The 19382-nt window shown below is 49.1% G+C and overlaps 1 long non-coding RNA gene across 2 annotated transcripts; it reads left to right on the top strand.

Moving 5' to 3' along the window:
• The first annotated feature begins 3015 nt into the window (after positions 1–3015).
• LOC122705062 lies at positions 3016–9307 on the top strand. Of its 2 annotated transcripts, none has more exons than XR_006344030.1 (4): positions 3016–3132; positions 5776–5941; positions 6060–6315; positions 7748–9307. It is a non-coding gene; the product is annotated as an uncharacterized LOC122705062 (long non-coding RNA). The 2 variants fall into 2 exon arrangements; XR_006344031.1 differs by lacking the exon at positions 3016–3132 and adding an exon at positions 5477–5595.
• The last annotated feature ends 10075 nt before the right edge of the window (positions 9308–19382 follow it).

Here is a 19382-nt window from a genome sequence, read left to right as displayed (position 1 = left end):
TCCTCCCCCACCCTTCCCCCAGAGCATCCCTCCCGCTGTGTCCCTGAGAGCACCCTCACATCCATTTGTCTAGATCTTCTTAACAACCCTGTGAAGGAGATTCCTAGCATCCCCATTTTACAGCTAGGAAAACTGAGACTCTAGGTGGTTAAGTTCCAAGATCACAGGGCTGACACATGGCGGAAAGAACCCCGGTATTCCAGTTCCCGATCCGGGATGTCTACACCATCTGCCCTCTTCCTGCACACACACACACACACACACACACACACACACACACACACACACCAGCTTACACTTCAGATGTCCCTCCCTCCCCACCCACAGGCACCCACATATGCTGGCATCACACTCTCCTTAGCACCAGCTCCTATAGCAAATCCCTCCCAGGCCAGCCAATTCCTGCCCTCCTTTGTTAAAAATTGACTTCTTGGGACTCCCCTGGTGGTCCAGTGGCTAAGATTCGGCACTCCCAGCTCACACACAGTCCCAAAGGCTACTAGACCTCCATCGTAGCTAAGTCAATACCATCAGATGCTACCAAAGACCTAGATACCCCCAGACATTCCACAGCCACCACACTCTGCCCCAGCCCTACCTCTATCTCACCCAGGGAAACCAGCAGACAATGGGCCGTGTGGGCAGAAGGAGACAGCACCAGGCGTCTGGTTGCCTGGAGATGGGACTTAGAAACAAGCCTAAAAGAGAAAGGGGCACCCCAGAGCGTCTCTCTATCCTGATTGGCCCTTCTTGCTCCAGCAAATCTAGTACCACACTGGAGACAGGACACCAGTTCTCTTCCCAGCTCAGGCCTGGATTTCTAGGTGAGGACAGGAGTCATTTCCACTTTGGGGTCCAGTGACTCGTGGGGAGAAAAGGGATGATAAGCATCTCTAGCCGTCCTGATTCACAGGGTTATCCGAGCATGAGGCGGGGCCTTTTGCAAAGCAGACATGCCCATTTCTGTCCAGACACAGTTCGGGCGGGCAGTGGGCGGCTGCAGCCTGTCCTTACATGGGGCTGAAGGGGCCCAGCCACCCAGTGACTCACTCACTTACCCAGCCAGCTGAAACCTAGGCCCCACCCTTCCCTTCTCCTGCCACCCACAAAGCCCCTTCACATAGCAGTCGCAGAGACTAAGGTAAGGAGAGACATTTCCAAAGGTTGGCAGGTGACAACCAAAGGCAAAAAAAACCCCAAAAAAGCCACGTGATCGCTTAACCAACTCTGGAACCACCTACCTCTAGGTTTCCTGGTGTGTGATTTCGTTAGCCAATCCCTTACCGTTGCTTAAGTATTTTATTTTTGCAATAATCTTGCAACCCAAGGCAGCCCACCCCCACCCCCACCAGACCATCCAATGTGAACCTGGTGGGCTTTCTGTGTTATCCTTATCTCTGATAATCTGCCAGTAACACGGCTCCCTGCCTATCCTGAAGGCCTGAGATCAGAGGAACAGATGTGATACCCTGATGAAGGTGGTGACTTTGAGGACTGCAAATCTGGTGGAAGGTGTGTTAGTAAGCAGAACATGGAGAAAGGAACTCAGCAGAAACAAATTCTAGTTGTCAAGGGTTGAAGACCCTGCACAGTGAAGAACTGACATCCCCAGAGCAACCAGGTTGAGACCCCCTAGTGGATCAAGAAATAGTTCAGTGGATTGCACCCAGAATTTTTTTAAAAGAGAAATAGAACTGAAAAACATGAGCATGGGTTACATATGATAAAAAGAAAAGTGGATCAGATGGTAAAGAATCTACCTGTAATCCAGGAGACTTGGGTTCGATCCCTGGGTCTGGAAGAGCCACTGGAGTAGGAAATGGCAACCCACTCCAGTATTCTTGCTTGGAGAAGAATCCCATGGACAGAGGAGCCTGGTGGGCTGTAGTCCGTGAGGTTGCAAAGAGTTGGATACAACTGAGCAACTAACACTTACCTATAGTTTCCTACAGCTTGTTTGAGCATATATAAACACTCATGCGAAATGCATTTCTCACTGAGGATGTTGGTTTTAAAAGTTTGGAAGCCTCGGCTCTGGGTATAAAGGTGTGAATCTCACAGGGCGCTCTTTTTGTATATGAGGGGCAGGGGTCTCTTTGTCCTGACATTTGGTTCCAGCCTCCCCAGGAGGGTCTGTGGGGAGCAGTGGACCCCCACTTTCCTAAGTACAGAAGGAGGCTTCCCCTTTATACATCGCCATGCTCAATTCTCACTTCTTTCCTCAGCAGGAAGGGATGGCTGGGACCTTTACCCAGAATCCCCACCTCTGGAATGTTTTCCTGTTTCCCAAGAACCTCCACTTTGCCTTTCAGAGGATGAGATGGTTGGATGGCATCACTGACCCGATGGACATCAGTTTGACTCAGCTCCGGGAGTTGGTGATGGACAGGGAGGCCTGGCGTGAGAGGCCTCGGGTCTCAGAGAGTCGGACACGACTAAGCGACTGGACTGAGCTGAACTGAAGAACCTCCACTGGGCAGGGTAATCAAGGTCTTTGGATACAAGGTCGTTTCAGAGCCTTCCCTGTGGGGAGCACCAACCTGTCCCGTTCCTAGTCCTAAGAACCTGCAAAGAGGTCGCGGCCAGCCTCCGTGAAGTCAAGAAACATAGGTGTGGGCCCTGGGAAAGCCTTTGCTCAGATGTCTTCCCCTCCCATTTCCATAATTTGGCAGAATCTTGAACATAGTGGGGCGGGACAGAGAAAAAACTAGAAAGCTCGACTTCTGCCACCAAGGCCGGAAGCCCCACTGGGGCCCCAGCTGGTGGTTAGCCCCTGTTTGTCATTTTGCAAATCTGGTCTACCCACCTCCGGTGAAAACTCCCAGCATCACCCCAGGGGGCAATGACTAATTACAAAACACATTTTTCTCTCTGTTTCATTTCGCTTGCTTCCCCGCCCACAGCGCCACCCCCGCACAAGCCGCCGACTCCCTCGCTAGACTGGGTTGAATGAACTCTTGGCCGGCCCCTCCTCCCCAGTCTGCACCCTCTGGGGCGCTTTCCTGCCCGCTCAGCTTTACTTTCACTTTCTAGTCGCTCTCACTCTGCATCCGCTTCTTAACCCTGGCGCCCTGGCTGTTTTCTCAACGTGGGGGCCACTGCTGAAGCCCTGAGCTGCTCCCAGTTAGTCAGGTATTTGATTCAACGCCGGTCCACAAATCTTTATCCAGCGCATTCTGTCCCAGGCTTCCAGTGATCGGTGCTAGGGACCCGGGCAAGGTTCTGCACACCCAGCTTCTGGAAGCCTGATGACACAGAATCACAATCAAGAGATTAGAAACAGTGCACAAAGCCTCTGCGGCTTGGTCCACGGTGCTAGGGAGGCCACAGAGAGGGGACAGCTAAGCCGTTCTGGGGCAGCCAGGGAGGGGTCCCTGGAGGGGGGAGAGGTCTGCACTGAGGCCTGAAGGCCTTGGAATTGGCTGTTAGCCAGAGGAAGAAAGAGAGGCGTAATTCCAAGCCAAAGGAGCTGCCTATGAGTGGTACCACCTTTGGTGAGGCTGGCTGGAGCCCACCGAGAGGGGAGCAGTGTAAGGAACTGGGGTCCCCAAAGGCAGGAAGGAGGGAGATCTAAAAGAATCTTGAAAGCCTGCTAAGCCATTTGGATTCTGTCCTGAGGGTGATGGGGAGCCCTGGGAAGGTCTTAAGTCAGAGGGACATAACCGCATCAATGGGTTAGAGGTCAAGACTGTACACTGAGAAATGAGTCAGGAGGTGGTAGTTGCAATGGGAGGAAGTGAATGGACCTGAGAGATACTGAGAAGGCAGAATATGGAGGTTAGGGAAAGGAAGCAGGCAGGAGTGACCCAGAGTTCTTGCTTAAATGGTGGTCCTCTGTTCCCTACCGGAAGAAGAGGTGGGTGGCAGGGTAGGGGGTGGATACAAAGGTCCATCTAGTCAAGGCTATGGTTTTTCCAGTGGTCATGTATGGATGTGAGAGGTGGACGATAAAGAAAGCTGAGCACAGAAGAATTGATGCTTTTGAACTGTGGTGTTGGAGAAGACTCTTGAGAGTCCCTTGGACTGCAAGGAGATCCAGCCAGTCCATCCTAAAGGAGATCAGCCCTGAATATTCATTGGAAGGACTGATGCTGAAGCTCCAATAGTTTGGCCACGTGATGCGAAGAACTGACTCATTGGAAAAGACCCTGATGCTGGGAATGATTGAAGGCGGGAGGAAAAGGGGATGACAGAGGATGAGATGGTTGGATGACATCACTGACGTGGTGGACATGAGGTTGAGTAAACTCTGGGAGTTGGTGATGGACAGGGAGGCCTGGTGTGCTGCAGTCCATGGGGTTGCAAAGAGTCGGACACGACTGAGCGACTGAACTGAACTGAGGGGGTGGATGACAAAGTCCTTCTGGACAAGTTGAATTTTACATGCCTGTGGAACACTAAGCCTTTGACTACTTGCTCTGTGCCCCATTCTAGACTGGCACTGCCACCCACACACGATGGTAATGGAAGGCAGGGTGAGGTGCAGTGTGAGCAGCAGTGAAGGTCTACAGTAGAGAAGTCGCTGCAGGCGGAGGACACCACACCAGCACAGGGCCAGAAGGCAGCGGCAGGAGGTGGGGTGGACAGCTCAGGATGGGTTGGAGGAAACCCAACGCTTCCAGGGGAGGGATGTGGTCCGGGTGTGGCCTGCTGCTGTGGAGGCAGGAAGGTGAGGCCAGCAAAGCTTCCGTGAGTCTGAGGGACGTGTTGATAGTGAGAGCAGTTTCGGTGGTGGTGGCGGTGGCAGAGAGCAGTTTTGGTTTTGAGGTTGGAGAGCAGCAGGGAGGGAGGCAAGCTGCCTGAGGCTAGGTCAGCTCAGCAGGGGGCCTGCTGGGCCCCAAATATCCTCTTCACCTTTCGGTAAAGTGTCATTGAAATAGCTTTACATGTCTTAAGAGATTGTTTCTCATTTTGTGCCCAAACCTGCCACCGCTGGGGGCCACGTGGAACCTAACAGGCTCTTGCCCCCTCCCATTCCAGAGTCGGTCCAGGAAGTATTCACCAGCCACATTCAGCCTCCTGGTCCCTAGATTAAACACTGCATCCTTTTCTTCCTCTGTTCTCGGGCCTGTTTCTGCCATGGGGCGCTCTTCTGACCACAGTACAGTTTTATTGGCACGTAGCATCATCCGAACATGGCCCACTGGCTATATTCTGCCAGCATGCAGGATAGGACCATCACCTCCCTCTGTTTATTTATTTATTTATTTTTTTAATTAGTTGGAGGCTAATTACTTCACAACATTTCAGTGGGTTTTGTCATACATTGATATGAATCAGCCATAGATTTACACGTATTCCCCATCCCGATCCCCCCTCCCACCTCCCTCTGTTTAAATGTCATTTTATGCAAAGCTGCCCCTCCCGGGATGCACTCCCTCCATCACAGATCTAACTCCAAGACTGAAAGAGAAGCTGAGATTCTCTTAGACCCAGACTAGAGTTAAGTGTCTTAATTTGATAGATAAGAAACTGAGGACAGTCTGGAGATTGAGAACAGTCAAGAGACTGAGGACAGTCACAGAACTGGAGATTGGCACACGGACAGTCAGAGTCGCCAGCCCACGCCATGGGCACGGCCAGCAGTGGACTGGGGTAAGCTTGCAGCCGTGGTGGTGGCTGCTGCAGCAGGTTTGAGGGGGTGGCAAAAAATCAGTCTGAGAGCTGTCCGTGGGAGCACACACTGGTATAAATATTTTGGGGAGGGTATCAAAAAGACTTCAATCCAGGACATCCCTGGTGGTCCAGTGGTTAAGAATCCACCTTGCATTTCAGGGGACGTGGGTTCAATCCCTGTTCGGGGAACTAAGGTCTCACATGCCGCAGAGCAACTACAGCCACTCCTGAAGCCCGCCAGCCACAACTAGAGAGTCTGTGTACTGCATGAAAGATCCCGCATGATGCAATGAGGATCCCGCGTGCTAAGACCCAACACAGCCAAGTAAATAAATAAAAAGAATTCAATCCCCCCCAAATACAGGGCTGTTGATAAGAAAAGGTGTAAGGATGTTGTCGCAGAGGTAGCTAATAATTCCATAATTTATTTTCTCCTCTTTTAGCGATAGAACCCCCAACTTTTTGAGGGGCACATCCTACTCGGTATAAAGATTCCATTTCCAGTGAGGTGTGGCCATGTGACCAAGTTGTGGCAAAAGTGGGTGTGAGCAAAAGTGATGTGCACCATGTGGGCTGTGTGCTTGGGGGGAAGTGATCTTCCGTTTTTCCTCTCTTCCACTTCCGATGGCTGGAATGTGGACCCGGAAAACATGGTGTTAAGTCTTCTTCAACCACATAGACGAGGGCATCGAGATAAAGGTAATTTGCATCCTTGACTAAAGCAGAGCCACCCTGTCCACCATGAATGCTTAAACACCTACTGAAACTGAAAAGAGAACTCGTTTAAGCACCTGTTACTGTGGGTCTTTGTTAAAGAACTGCATCCTAGCTGGTACAGACATTCATTTCAGCATTAAGTTTTTTTTTTTAAACAGAAATGCCTAAATGTCTATCAGAGAGAAAGCGAGTAAAGGAGCCATGGTAACTCCACACAATTAAGTACAAGAAATCATTGAAAAAAAAAGAAACAGATGTATCTATAGGAGCAATGTTCCTGATAGACTATTAAAATGAAAAGTGCAAGTGATAGGAGAATGTAGCAGATGCTTGTGGTTTGCAGGGTTTCGGGGGACAAGTTACTTCCTTCCTCTCCTGTAGAAGATACAGGGGACACATTCTGCCTTGCCTTGGATGGTGTGATCTGAGGAGAGAGGTCTAGTACTGTGGCAGCCTTTTTGTTCTACCCAGGAAGACTCTAGAGTTGGTGAAGGTGAAGCTGGTGGAGGTGAAGGACCCTAAAGAGAAAGTCCACATATCAAAGGACAGAAAGAGTCAGAGAGCCAGGTCTGCAGGGAAATTAAGGGGCTGAACAGAAGTCAGTGCGCAGTTAGTGAGTCTTCAAACTGTTTATCAGTTTAAGTCAATTTTAGCTAGGTTTTCTTTGGCTTTATAAAGATGATTCCTTATAAGGATAATTATTATAGTTTATTAATAAGCCAAATATTTTAAAATCTCAGTTTCCTTAAAAACAGATTAAAGAAGTGATGATACTTCTAATGGTACAATTCTATGCAGCCCAAAATTTTTTTAAAAAACTCTACATGTGGTGATATAAAAAGATATAGATATTTCAAGGTATTTCATTAGGTGAAAAAAAAGGGTGGAGAAGATTCTGTCAAGTATGCTACCATTTGTATGAGAAAAAATAAAAGTCTGAGCGAATATGTTTCTTAAAATGCTTGAAGTATCTCTTGAAGTATACTCAAGAAATTGATAACAATAAGAACTTAAATAGTGAGGGAACTGAGGAGAGAAGAATGCTAATTTTTCACTGTCTACCCTCTTAGCTTTTTGAATTTTATACTATGTGTATATAATACCTGTGCAGAAAATAAAGTTAGTTTAAAAAAAAATTTAAAAAGAAGACTCATAAGGGAGAGAGTGTGCACACGGGACAATTTAATAATTGTCACATGTACCTGCATGCACTCAGTGGGAAAGTCGTGTGTCTAGATGTTCCTAGAAGTCGAATGATATGCACCAAACTGTTAACAGTGGTTACCCCAGAGGAGAGAAGTTGGACCCTGTGAGTGTGTGCTGGGGAGTTAGGGTAGGGTTGGGTAGGGGTGTGTATGCTGTGGGGACTAGCTTATCAACTGGAAACTCACCCCACTCTAACATTTCTTGCCAGGCACTGTTCTGCACAAGTATCCAGTTTGCTTAATCCTCTTCCCAGGAGCTGAGGAAGAGCACTCCTATCACCTCCACTAATAGGTGGGGACAGAGGCTGAAAGGAGCCGCGAGGGACTGCAGAGCGGGCAGGCACTTGAGCTGAGACCGTTTGGATTCAGGTGACCTGTCCTGACACATGGCATTTTCCCACCTTTGTGACCCCCTAGGTGGGGCTGTTGGGTCCCAGCTACGTGCTGGGACAGGAAGCCCTTTGTCATGGAGCCCCTCACCCAACCGCCTCGAGGGCTCCGGCTCCGCTCTGGGAGGGTGGCAACCCCATCACAGTCTCCTGCTTCTCCCAGCAAGCAGCTGACAGACACCACTTCCCTTGCCCTCCCCATCTGGAAGACAGGAAACTGGAGGTTAAGCCTCATGGGACTGTATTTTGTTTAAGCTTTATTAACAACACTCCTCTGTTTACTTTGGGAAACATATAAGAAATTGGTAATACCCAGTGCGGATGAGGTTATGAGGAGGATAACATAGTGGGTGTACGGATAATATCGGTGGGTCTGCAAAGGATCTGGGGGAGATGACTGGACAAAATCCATCCCATTTAGGAAAGCACAGACCTTCAGAACTAGCCATTCCACTTTTAGGAAGGTATCTGACAGAACCGTTGAACAAGTATGCTGACCATAGCGGTCCCATAAATCATAACAGGCTCTGGAATTCTAGGCAGCTGTCAAAAGGAATAAAGTAACTCTGAATTAGGAACAGGGACAGAACATGTCTGTGGTGTAGTATTTAAAACACAAGTTGCAAAATAATATGTAGAGAATAATGCAAGTTTTTTTTTTAAACAATAAAAATAATGTGTATAGAAAACACGTATATATAGAAAATGGTCTGAAAGCACACATGCCAAAATGATGATAGTGGAAAGTAGAATTCGGGAGGAAATGGAAGGTGAAAAAGAACTTTTCATTTTTCATCTGTATGCTTCAATATTGTCCATGTTTTTATAAAGATATCTTAGCTTTGTAATTAAAACTTTTTTAAAAAATTAGGAGCTAATAAATGATTTTTTTCATGGCCCAAGCATCAGCCTTCCAACTATCCCCTCTCCCGCATTGCCCCCTCCCTTCCACATGCTGTCTCATCTTCTCCTGTTTGCTATCTTTGGACCTGAGGCTTCTGAGCTGGCTGCAAGGCTCCAGAGCCCCTCTAAACCACACTCACTAATCTCTCCCTAATCCTTGCTCCCCAGCAGCTCAGACGGGCTGCTGTCTGCTCCTGTGGGAGGTGGGCAGGAGTCCCCTTGGTTTATACTTCTTGGTTTAAAAAAGGAAGCAGCTATGGATACTCAGGACTCCAGGACCTGTGAGCCTCTAGAGAGGGGGCCTGGGCTCTCCCAGGAGGCCTTCCTCTCCTCCTTACGCATATCCATTGCAGCCAAAGCATTTTCTAAGATTTGGGTGGGACCGCAGAGATGGTCTTGTTCCAAGGTGAGAACACTGCATCCAGGCCAAGCCTTTTTGCCATCTGCTTCTTTCCAAGTGTTGTCCCTTAATTTCAGTCTGAATGCTCACTCTTGTTAACTGTTCAATAAAGGCACTCCGTCAGAAAGCTGCCATCTGTATCAGAGCTTCTTGGCTGTGATGGCATGGGGGGGATCACCTGGGGAGATTTGCGAACTGCTGACACCTGGGCCTGCTCCTCGTGGTTCTGATTTATTTTAACTGCAGCGCTGGGATTTTTGTTACTCCCTAGGCAGGGCTGAGAACCACTGATTCAACACGGTCTGGTGTGATTTGTGTGTGTGTGCATATAGGCTGCGTGCATATATTAATGTAACCCATACGTAGAAACCTGTACCCCCACACACCACCAAAAGCCAGATTTCCCAGCACACAAAATAACATGCACTGCTGAGGTCACCAGCAAAGCAAGACACCCAAAAAAGCCAGAAAAAAAAAAAAAAAAACATTTCAAATGTGATATTTAAAAAAATGAAAAGGTCAGAGTGGGGAAATTCAGAATCTTCATTGCGCTTCTTTGCTTGTTTTTGGATGGGGCTTTTCTTATACTCCATGTGGGGGGAAGAAGCCCCTTGATCCTTCCCTGGTCTGGCAATGAGACCCAGGGAAACCTTCCCAGACTGGGACCTGGGACCCTTCACTGCAGAGCTGCAAGGCTTGCACCTGGACACAGCTCTCCTCCAGCTACAAACATACAAAGAAACTATATGGGACTAAAAATAACCCTGTGTGTGCACAGTTGGGGCAAATGCTGGACCAAAAAGATACAAAAAGACACACACACACAAAAAACAACTGTCATTTCTGAAGAGCCAGGAGCAAAACAAAACTGGGTGTTGGGAGCAAAAGCAGGGTACTGGGCAAGCCCCCCTAACACTCAACACCACAAAGGGATGGGCAAACCACCTAAGCTACCCCTCACACCCAACCCCCAGACACCCCCCTACCCTCACCCCAGGGCTCACCCCCACCTCAGGGAGCCAGCAAGGGGACCTGTTATTTGTTATCCCTCTGTCCTATACCTGGTTCAGTATCCCTAGTAAGCCTGGCCTAAATTTCTTCTCTGGCCTCTCGTCAATTTCTGCTCATGGGGAAGGCCAAGAACGCTGGTTGGTATCCGCCCTACACCCTACATATCCACAAAGAGGGCTGGTTGCCCAGAGTCACACGGCAGGTGTCCTGGTTGAAGTGTCCAGCCCCTCTGGATGGGCCAAACCTGCCCCTGGTTCTCCCAGGAAAAGTCTTCAGAGTCCTGGCATGGGGCCAGAGGGCCCAAGGAGGCCATGCTCCCAGTCTTCCAGGCCCTGCCCCCACCCCAGAGGAGCAATGTGGCCAAAGGAACCAAGCTCCTATACCTGCAGGTGGCCCCAAATGTGGGGGGCTCTGACCTCAGGCTGAGGGGTACATGTGCGTGAGATGTATACATGGAGGCCTGCCTCAAGTAGAGGAGAGTGGACTAGCTTCAGAGTCATTTCCCAATCTCAGTTTGATGAGTCAAGTATACAGAGTGAATCCCAAGGAAATCCTTGGGGAAGTCCTATGAAGAACTGATGGGTTGGTTTTCATCTGGGTAATAAGGGAAGCTTTCCTGGAGGAGGTGAAATTAGAACTGTGCCTTGAGAGATGAGCAGGACTTAACAGGGGAAGGAGAGAGAGAAGACAGAGCTGTCCCTACCTACTGCTCCACGCCTCACCCCTCCTCTTCCCTGACCTGTGCTACAGGATCCCTCTGCAGCCTTGAGGACAGAGAGCTCTGGGAGAGGGCTAGGGAGGAGCCAGAGGGTGCCCACCCCCACTCCCCTCCTGGAGATCAGCCTCACAACTGAGCATCCCTCTCTGGACCTGCTGGGCTCAGTCCTGATTCCTCTGACCTGGCCTTGAGATGCCCAGTCAGTCTCCTCCCGAAGCCCCTGTCTGACAGCGCATCGCTGCACCAAGTCAAAGCTGGGGAAATCACTCTGGGGGCTTCCCTGTGGACCCTTGGAGCCTAGATCTCAACCTGGAATGGCCTCAGAAAGATATCAGAAACCAGGACCCCACTCTTGCACCTGCAGAGTCTTGACTATGCCAGGTGAGTCCTGGGCTTTCTGAAGTTGCTTCCAAGGACGCGGATGACCAGCCAGGATTGAGAACCACAGCCAGTGCCCCCAAGGTAGGGGAGAGAGGGAGGCAGGCAAGATGGAAGGAGGGGGGTCAAGAGGGACAGCTGCCCAGGGGAAAAAGCCAGAGGCACTGGGACAGGTGGAGGACCAGGCCCAGCTAAAGGGGACTCTGCAGAAAACAAGTGTTCAGTGAGCAGCCCTGAATCTGGCCTCTGTTCCCCGGGCTCTCAAGGTCAGGGAGAGGGAGCCAGGGACACCTGTTCACCACCAACAGGGGCAGAAAGACACAAAGGCCCCCAAAGAGGGCCTCCTGTCGTCTATGGTTGGTGCTTCCCTGACAGCAAAGACTTCATCTGTTCACTGCTGTCTCCCCAGCACCTGGCACATGGTAGACGCTGCTAAACATAATGACTGAGTGAACTTTAAATGCCAACCCGTTTCCTCTACCAGGACTGTCAGGGTTTCTCAGTCTGTGAGCTTCTTGCATGGAACAGAGGTTCAGATAGTAGTGCTGGGGCAGAAGAGTTAAACAGGTATCTTTCTAAAGAACACATAGAGATGGCCAACAGGTATGTGAAAAGATGCTCAACATTGCTAATTATTAGAGAAATGCAAAGCTAAACCACAGTGAGGTATCACCTCACACCAATCCAAACGGCTATCTTCAAAAAGTCCATGAATAATAAATGCTGCAGAAAATGTGGAGAGGAGGGAACCCCCCTGCACTGTTGGCGGGAATGTAAATTGGTGCAGCAGCTATGGAAAACAGTGTGGAGGTCTCTTAGAAAACTAAAAATTAGAGTTCCCATATGACCCAGCAATCCCAGGGCCCTCAGGAAGAACAGGCTGGGGCCCTGACCTTGACATTTCATGACACTGGGAACCCCAGGCCTGTCTGAAAACCGAGGTGATCTCCAGCCCACCTGCAGCCCCTCTCACCTGTGTTGCAGGCGCAGGCATGTGTAAGGCTGGCCCTGGGGCAGTGAGGAGGGGAGGGGCAGGCTGGGGGTGGAGCCGCCCCGAGGCTGCCCGGGGCCTGAAATCCCTAAAGCATCACTGGTCCCGTCTAGCTTTTCATTGAGTTGCTGGTGTTTCAAGGCTATCTTCCCTGGTGTTTGCCTTCCAAATGAGAGCCAAGAATGGAATTTCAGGGGTAGTGACGTGCAGTGGTCATGCACCTGCACGCAGGAAGTTCAAATTCTCCATCTTGACTTTGGACAAGTTGTTTGACCTTCTGGTGCCTCCGTGTCCTCATCTGTAAAATGGGGAAATAACACCCACCTCACAGGGTTGTGGTAAAGGATTTAATGAGTACCTGGCATCTAACATGTATACACGTGGAAGTGTGAGTAGCTATTGTACTTTGTGGTATTTCTAGGAGACATCTGTTTAGAAGTGGAAATGTCTTTCAGCACCTCTCAAATTGTCTCCAAAAGTGCTTTACTCATCTCTTGAGAGGCCAACCCAGCTGCCAGGCCAGGACAGGGACTTTCAGAGACCAGGTGGATGGCGTGTCTGATCCAGATCAGGCACTGCCGCCTTTGAAATGTAAATGAGGATTGTGTTTTGATTCTGTCAGTTCAAAGGGAAGCAATTGGATGGAAGCACTGTTTCCCCTGGGAGGAGGGCAGGAAAGCCCCGATGTTGGGAGGAGGGGAGGTGTGGGAGGAGGCCATTGGCCATTAAACCACTATCTGGAGAACTGGAGAAACCACCTTGGATATCACCAAGTCCAATCCTCCCACTGTACAGATGGCGAAACATCCTCTCTGGTGAGTATTTCTATCCTTGGAGACTCAGTTTCCCCATCTTCAAAGCAGAGGTGTAACCTCCATTCCGCCCAACTGCTGGGCACGTGTAGGAGGCAGGGAAGGTGGGATGGTAGAGCCCTTGAGAGAAGTGTCTTCTGCCATAGAAGGCACCCTGGCGGGGCCCAGAGCTAGCCAGCTGGAGCTGGGGGATGGGGTTCATGGTTGAGGTCAAGTCCCTGGCGCCTACCTCTGCCTGGCCCTTCCATACTCCAGTGGGAATATGGCAAACAATGAGATGAGTGGTTATGGTCCCCCAGAGGGCCCCTCGTGGCCACTTTTGCAGCACCAGTCCCTGTTCTGTGTCCTCCTTTGGATCATTTTTGTGCTGCCCTAATTTCTAAGAATTTAGAAACTCCTTCAGCGGCAAAACTCATCATGGGAATAAAAACTCAATTCAATTCTCCACTAAAAGCATCTCCTCCATTGAAACGCTTTGCACGCATGTTAGATTCTAACAAATTCAGATTTGAAGTCCCATTCCACCAGTTACTAGGGCAACAACGTTAAACAAACCTTGGCTCTTGGAGCCTCAGTTTCCCCATCAGTAAAGTAGAAAAAGTCATCTCTGTTTCGCAGATTATTGAGAAGATAAAATTAATTCAGGCATTCATTCAACAAAGTTTTACTAAGCATCAATGTGCCAGGCATTGATGATACAGCTCTGACAGATATTAACCAGTGAAGGTGAAAGTGTTAGTCACTCAGTCAGGTCCAGCTCTTTGCGACCCCATGGACTGTAGCCCACCAGGTTTCTCTGTCCATGAGATTCTCCAGGCAAGAATACTGAAGTGGATTGCCATTCCCTTCTCCAGGGGCATCTTCCTGACCCAGGGATTGAACCCAGGTCTCTCACATTGCAGGCAGATTCTTTACTGTCTGAGCCACCAGGGAAGCCCTTATGAACCAATGGTGACCCCAAAATCTGTTACCGATTGTGCTGACTGCTATGGAGGAAAAACACTCATGAGGAAGAACTAGGAGATCTGTTCTGAAGGATAACAGGTGGGATATTTTTCACTGAATCTAAAGCACTATTACTTTATTTATTTATTTTTAAAATAACTTTAAATTCTTTAATGTATTTAGTTTTGGCTGTGCTGGGTCTTCGTTTCTCTAGTTTCAGGGAGTGGGTGCTACTCTAGTTGTGATACGCGGGCTTCTCATTGTGGTGGCTTCTCTTGTTGCAGAGCATGAGCTCTAGGGCACACAGACTTCAGTAATTGTGGCACAAGGGCTTAGTTGCCCTGTGGCATGTGGAATCTTCCCAGACCAGGGATCGAACCCGTGTCCCCTGCACCGGCAGGCAGATTCTTAACCACTGGACCACCTGGGAAGTCCCCTAAAATAATATTATTTTAGATATCACCAAGAAAGAAAAATTTTACTAATTAACCATGACACAGAGCATTCTCACCTTTAGAGATGTTATTTTGTGCTTACTGAAAAACACTCTTTTAGACTTTCCTTCAGCCCCAGAGGAGTTTCCTATTTTCCACCCAATTTCAAACAAAAAAGATTTGTAAAGGCAGAGATCAGAATACGGTAAAATCCAAGAGAAATCCACTTTGCCCTGCAGCAAGCTTGCTTGGTGTAAAATCTCCAGGCAGAGTTGGTAGAAGATGGGCTCCCTGGCTGTGGTTCAGTGGAAAAGGGAGACAGGACAGAAGGGTGTGTGAACTGGGCAAAGAAAAGGGCTGGAAGGGTGGGAAAGGAGTCCTGGCAGAGGACTCACTGCTGAGCTCAGCTTCAGGTTGAATAGAAAAGTAGCCAGAAGGAAAAAGAGTCAAATGCCAGACCAGAGAATCAGTACACACCATAGTCTGTAAAGTGCATCCTGTTGTCAGAAATTTAACAGATGCATCTTCCTCAGAAGCATAGAGCACCCCATTTCCCAGACATTGGTTTCTAAATGCCATTCTCCACTAAAAGGAACCATGGCACTTTGGGAAAACAGCCGATTCCAGAGCTCACTCAGGCAAAGTATAAGATGACCCTGGAACATTTTGTTGTGCCAGAAAGTGATGATGTGCTTAAAGGAAAAAATAATAACAAGGACATGTCAATAAGAATGGAGCCAGCCTGAAATGGTTTCTCCTGGACAAATCTGGCATAATTTGAGCACTGAAATAAATCATGAGACTTCTAGGTTATAACCCAAAAAAACAAAAGAAGAATCCATGAGTTCATCCTGATATAAATAAATTAATGCATAAACAAATGAATGGGGAAGGAAAGAATGTTCTTTAGGAAAGAATTATAAATGGATGCTATAACTAGCAGGGGATACAAAACAAGATATTTACATAATACACACAGCAGAAATTTTTTCTTTTTTGCTATAAAGGACATTGTTAGGACATTTGAAGATGTTTGAAAGTAGGGAAAACCACCAAACCATTCAAGTATGACCTAAATCAAATCCCTTATGATTATACAGTGAAAGTGACAAATAGATTCAAGGGATTAGATTTGATAAGAGTGCCTGAAAAACTATGGGCGGAGGTTACTGACATTGTACAGGAGGTGGTGATCAAGACCATCCCCAAGAAAAAGAAATGCAAAAGGCAAAATGGTTGTCTGAGGAGGCCTTACAAATAGCTGAGAAAAGAAGAGAAGCTAAAGGCAAGGGAGAAAAGGAAAGATAAATCATCTGAATGCAGAGTTGCAAAGAATAGCAAGGAGAGATGAGAAAGCCTTCCTCAGTGATCAGTGCAAAGAAACTGTTTCAGAGGAAAAAAATAGAATGGGAAATACTAGAGATCTCTTCAAGAAAATGAGAGATACCAAGGGAACATTTCATGCAAAGATGGGAACAATAAAGGACAGAAACGATACGGACCTAACAGAAGCAGAAGATATTAAGAAGAGGTGCCAAGATACACAGAAGAACTATACAAAAAAGATCTTAATGACCCAGATAACCATGAGGGTGTGATCACTTACCTAGAGCCAGACATTCTGGAGTGTGACGTCAAGTGGGCCTTAGGAAGCCCCCCCACCCCCACACACAGAGAAAGAAAAGAGACTGATGCAAGGGTAGCATGGTGGTAAATGTTTAACAGCATTTCCTAGGGGGAAAGTCCCTGATTACTAGTTTCTGTTCTGTAAATTCTCTGCCTCCACACCACTTAGTTTCAAGCCGCCAACATGAAGTCACTGCACAGGGAGTTGGGCAGAAATACACAAAAATGGCTCTAGCATCCAACACACCAGGACAAATGTAAGCATGCTAAAAACCAACGAAGGGGGAAACTCAGTGACGGAATTATGGCAATTATTTGTACTACTTTTTGCAATTTTTATGTAGTCCGCAATTATCTCAGAGTACAAGTTGGTCTTTTTAAGCGTGTCTCTTAGAACTGATAAAACTGGGGAAAGCTGGTAAATGCGCATCCAGGTAAAGGCATCTACATGTGCAAAAGCTCTGAGGCTGGAGAAGCACAGTTTGTCTGGAAATTTAAAAAAAACAAACCAGGGGTTTCCCTGATGGCTAGGACTGTTGAGGTTCTGGGTTCAGTCCTTAGCAGGGGGACCAAGATTCCACAAGCTGCATGGTGAGGCCAACAAGACAAAAGCCAAAGAAAGCCTGAATGCTGGGGGCAGAGTGGCTGAGGGCAAAGTCAGCTGAGAGGTGGGCAGGGGCCGGGACATGAGGGTCTGGTGGGCTGTACGGAGGGTTTGGGTCCCAGTGACAACAGCAGGGAGGACCCATCAAAGGGCTTTAAGCAGTGGAGGGCAGGGGGAATATGGCCTCATTTGCGTTGATCACTCTAGCCCCTGGCTGACCCTTAGTAAACAGTGACCATTAATATGGCCTTGTTCGTTGGGCTTTCTGCTGTCACTTCCCTTAGGGTCCCGTTGGCTCTACTGGAGTTGACAGCAGGTGGCCCCATACTCACTTTTGCCAACTGGACTTCCAGAATTCCAGGCCCTGCCCCACCTTCTCCCCTCACCCCACTCAGCCCCGCTCTCTGGGTGCATTGACCCGTCCCCTTTCTGGGAGTCCCAGAGCCCAGGGGGACCTTGAGAGGTTTGAGTTCAAGGTGGAATGAATGGGCTATTTGATGGGGATCTCCCAGGGCAACCTCCAGGCTTCATACAGTTTGAGTGGCTGTGGGCTTCCTTTTTTTTCCAGATGAATCACCGCTCTGTGTGACTGTGATGGTGTGTGCCCTCCCACTGACGTGCCCTGGGGCCCTGCAGTAACAGGAGCAGGCTGGATCTGGGCACAGAGCACTCCTCCTGTGAGTCGCCTTAACTGAGCCGAGGATCCCGCTAGGTATTACCGTGCGTTCCTCATCAAACCCTTACAGCAACCCCGGGAGGGTCCCGGACTGTTCACACAGTTGGCCCCCAAAATCAACCCAGGCCTTCGGGCCCCTAAAACCCCCACTTCTGCCCACAGCGCCACCCTGCATCTTTTAGTGGCATTCAGGCCACGTAGACAGGCGACCTGGTGTGACAGAGGGCCCTGCTGTGTCGGAAAAGGGTTAATTGGGATGCCTCAGCGAGCTCCAGTTTGGTGAGGTCGGTTGTCATGGCAACAGCAAGGTTTTTGGGGGAGAGGGAGGCGGGCACAGCAGGATCTTCTGAATCACTGGATGTACAGCCCATATGTTTATTTTGCGGTGAACCCCTTCCTTCCGGGGTCCTCTGGGACTGCACGTGGCCAGCAGGAGCGGCTGCGCAGGGCCAGGGGTGACACCAAGGCTGCTGCAGCCCCTCCCCCAGGGCACTCTCACCAGCCCCCCTGGGCACCTCTCCCACCAGGAAGACCCAGGGCTTTTGCCTTCAGCTTCCAGATACCCAGACTAGGTGGAAACCCAGGAAAGAACACAGATTTGGGACCAGAAGGAGTTGCACAATCATTCATGTATTCATTCTTTGACCAGTTGCTTATTTCTTGCTCACAACACACTAGTCACTGCGCTAGAAGCTGTGACCTGGGTTTTAGCTGGAAGCCAGATGGGCTCTGCACACGCACTCATGGGCCAGACGGCCCCACCACTTGCTTTCTGTGTCACCCTGGGCAGGTCCCTTTCCCCTTCTGAGTGTGTCTGCAAAATGAGGCCCATTTTGCAAAATGCAGCTGTGGGGATGAGACCATATATTTGAAGCATTTACCTGGGTGCCTAACCCATAGTCCCCTGGAGAAGGGAAAGGCTACCCATTCCGGCATTCTGGCCTGGAGGATTCCATGAACTATATAGTCCATGGGCTCGCAAAGAGTCAGACACGACTGAGCGACTTTCACTTCACTTAGTAGGACTAAATATGCAGTTATGACAGAAAGGACTGTAGGCTGTTCCCCTTTCCCTCCAGCCTCAGAAGGAGCCAGGTGATGGTAAGATTCACCCATGAGGGGCCCCAGCTCTGGATCCAGAGGATCACTGCAAGGCGAAATCTCCACACTGACTTAGCTAGAAGGCCAGGCTCTTCCCTCACTGGACGTGTGTGACCTTGGCTTCCGTTTGCCCATCTGTAAGGAAGGAAGGATCCTCCAACACTTACTGGAGGGAATGGACCTGAGCTGATGGACAGCCTTACAGTGGGCACCTGACCATTCCATCCCACCATCTGATCCGCCCCCAGGTCAGAGGAGCCCGAGGCTGCTACCTCCAGGCATAATTAGATCCCACTTCCAGCCTCACACTCTAGCCTAGATTTTTGCCTGCAATGGACCTCAGCATCTATCTGTTAATTTGATTCAAGTTTGATTTTCTAAGCCGAGCTACCCTAGCCAAGGAGAAAGATCTGTCCCAAGGTTCATCCAAGACCCTGCCCTTCCTGATCCCTAATTATTTCGTTCCCCATCAGCCCTGAGCTTAACTATGTGACATCCTCCCCGACCCCACACCAGGCCTGTTCTCCTGTACCGACCCCTGACATCCTCAAGGTCAACCTGGAGCCACCCTCTGCAGCTTCAGCATGGGGCAGGCCTGGTGGGGGACAGGAAGTTCATCTGGGCTGGATACAGATACAGGCAAGACCAAACCCACCCTTAGGGACAGGCAAAGAAGAAAAGCATTTAAGAATTTTACATATTTCAAAACACACAGAACTTCACCACAGTAGTGATGGGAAAATTCAAAACGTTGAAGGACTTCCTCAAGCTCATTTGTGCTCATATTGATTTATTGTGTACTGCTCAGGGAGACAGCGAAGGCCTAACCTTCTTGCAGCTTGATGTCTCCAGAAGT

The sequence above is a fragment of the Cervus elaphus genome, chromosome 12 (genome assembly GCF_910594005.1).
Source record: "Cervus elaphus chromosome 12, mCerEla1.1, whole genome shotgun sequence".
Lineage (NCBI taxonomy): Eukaryota > Metazoa > Chordata > Mammalia > Artiodactyla > Cervidae > Cervus > Cervus elaphus.
This window is presented reverse-complemented; position numbering and strand designations above follow the sequence as displayed.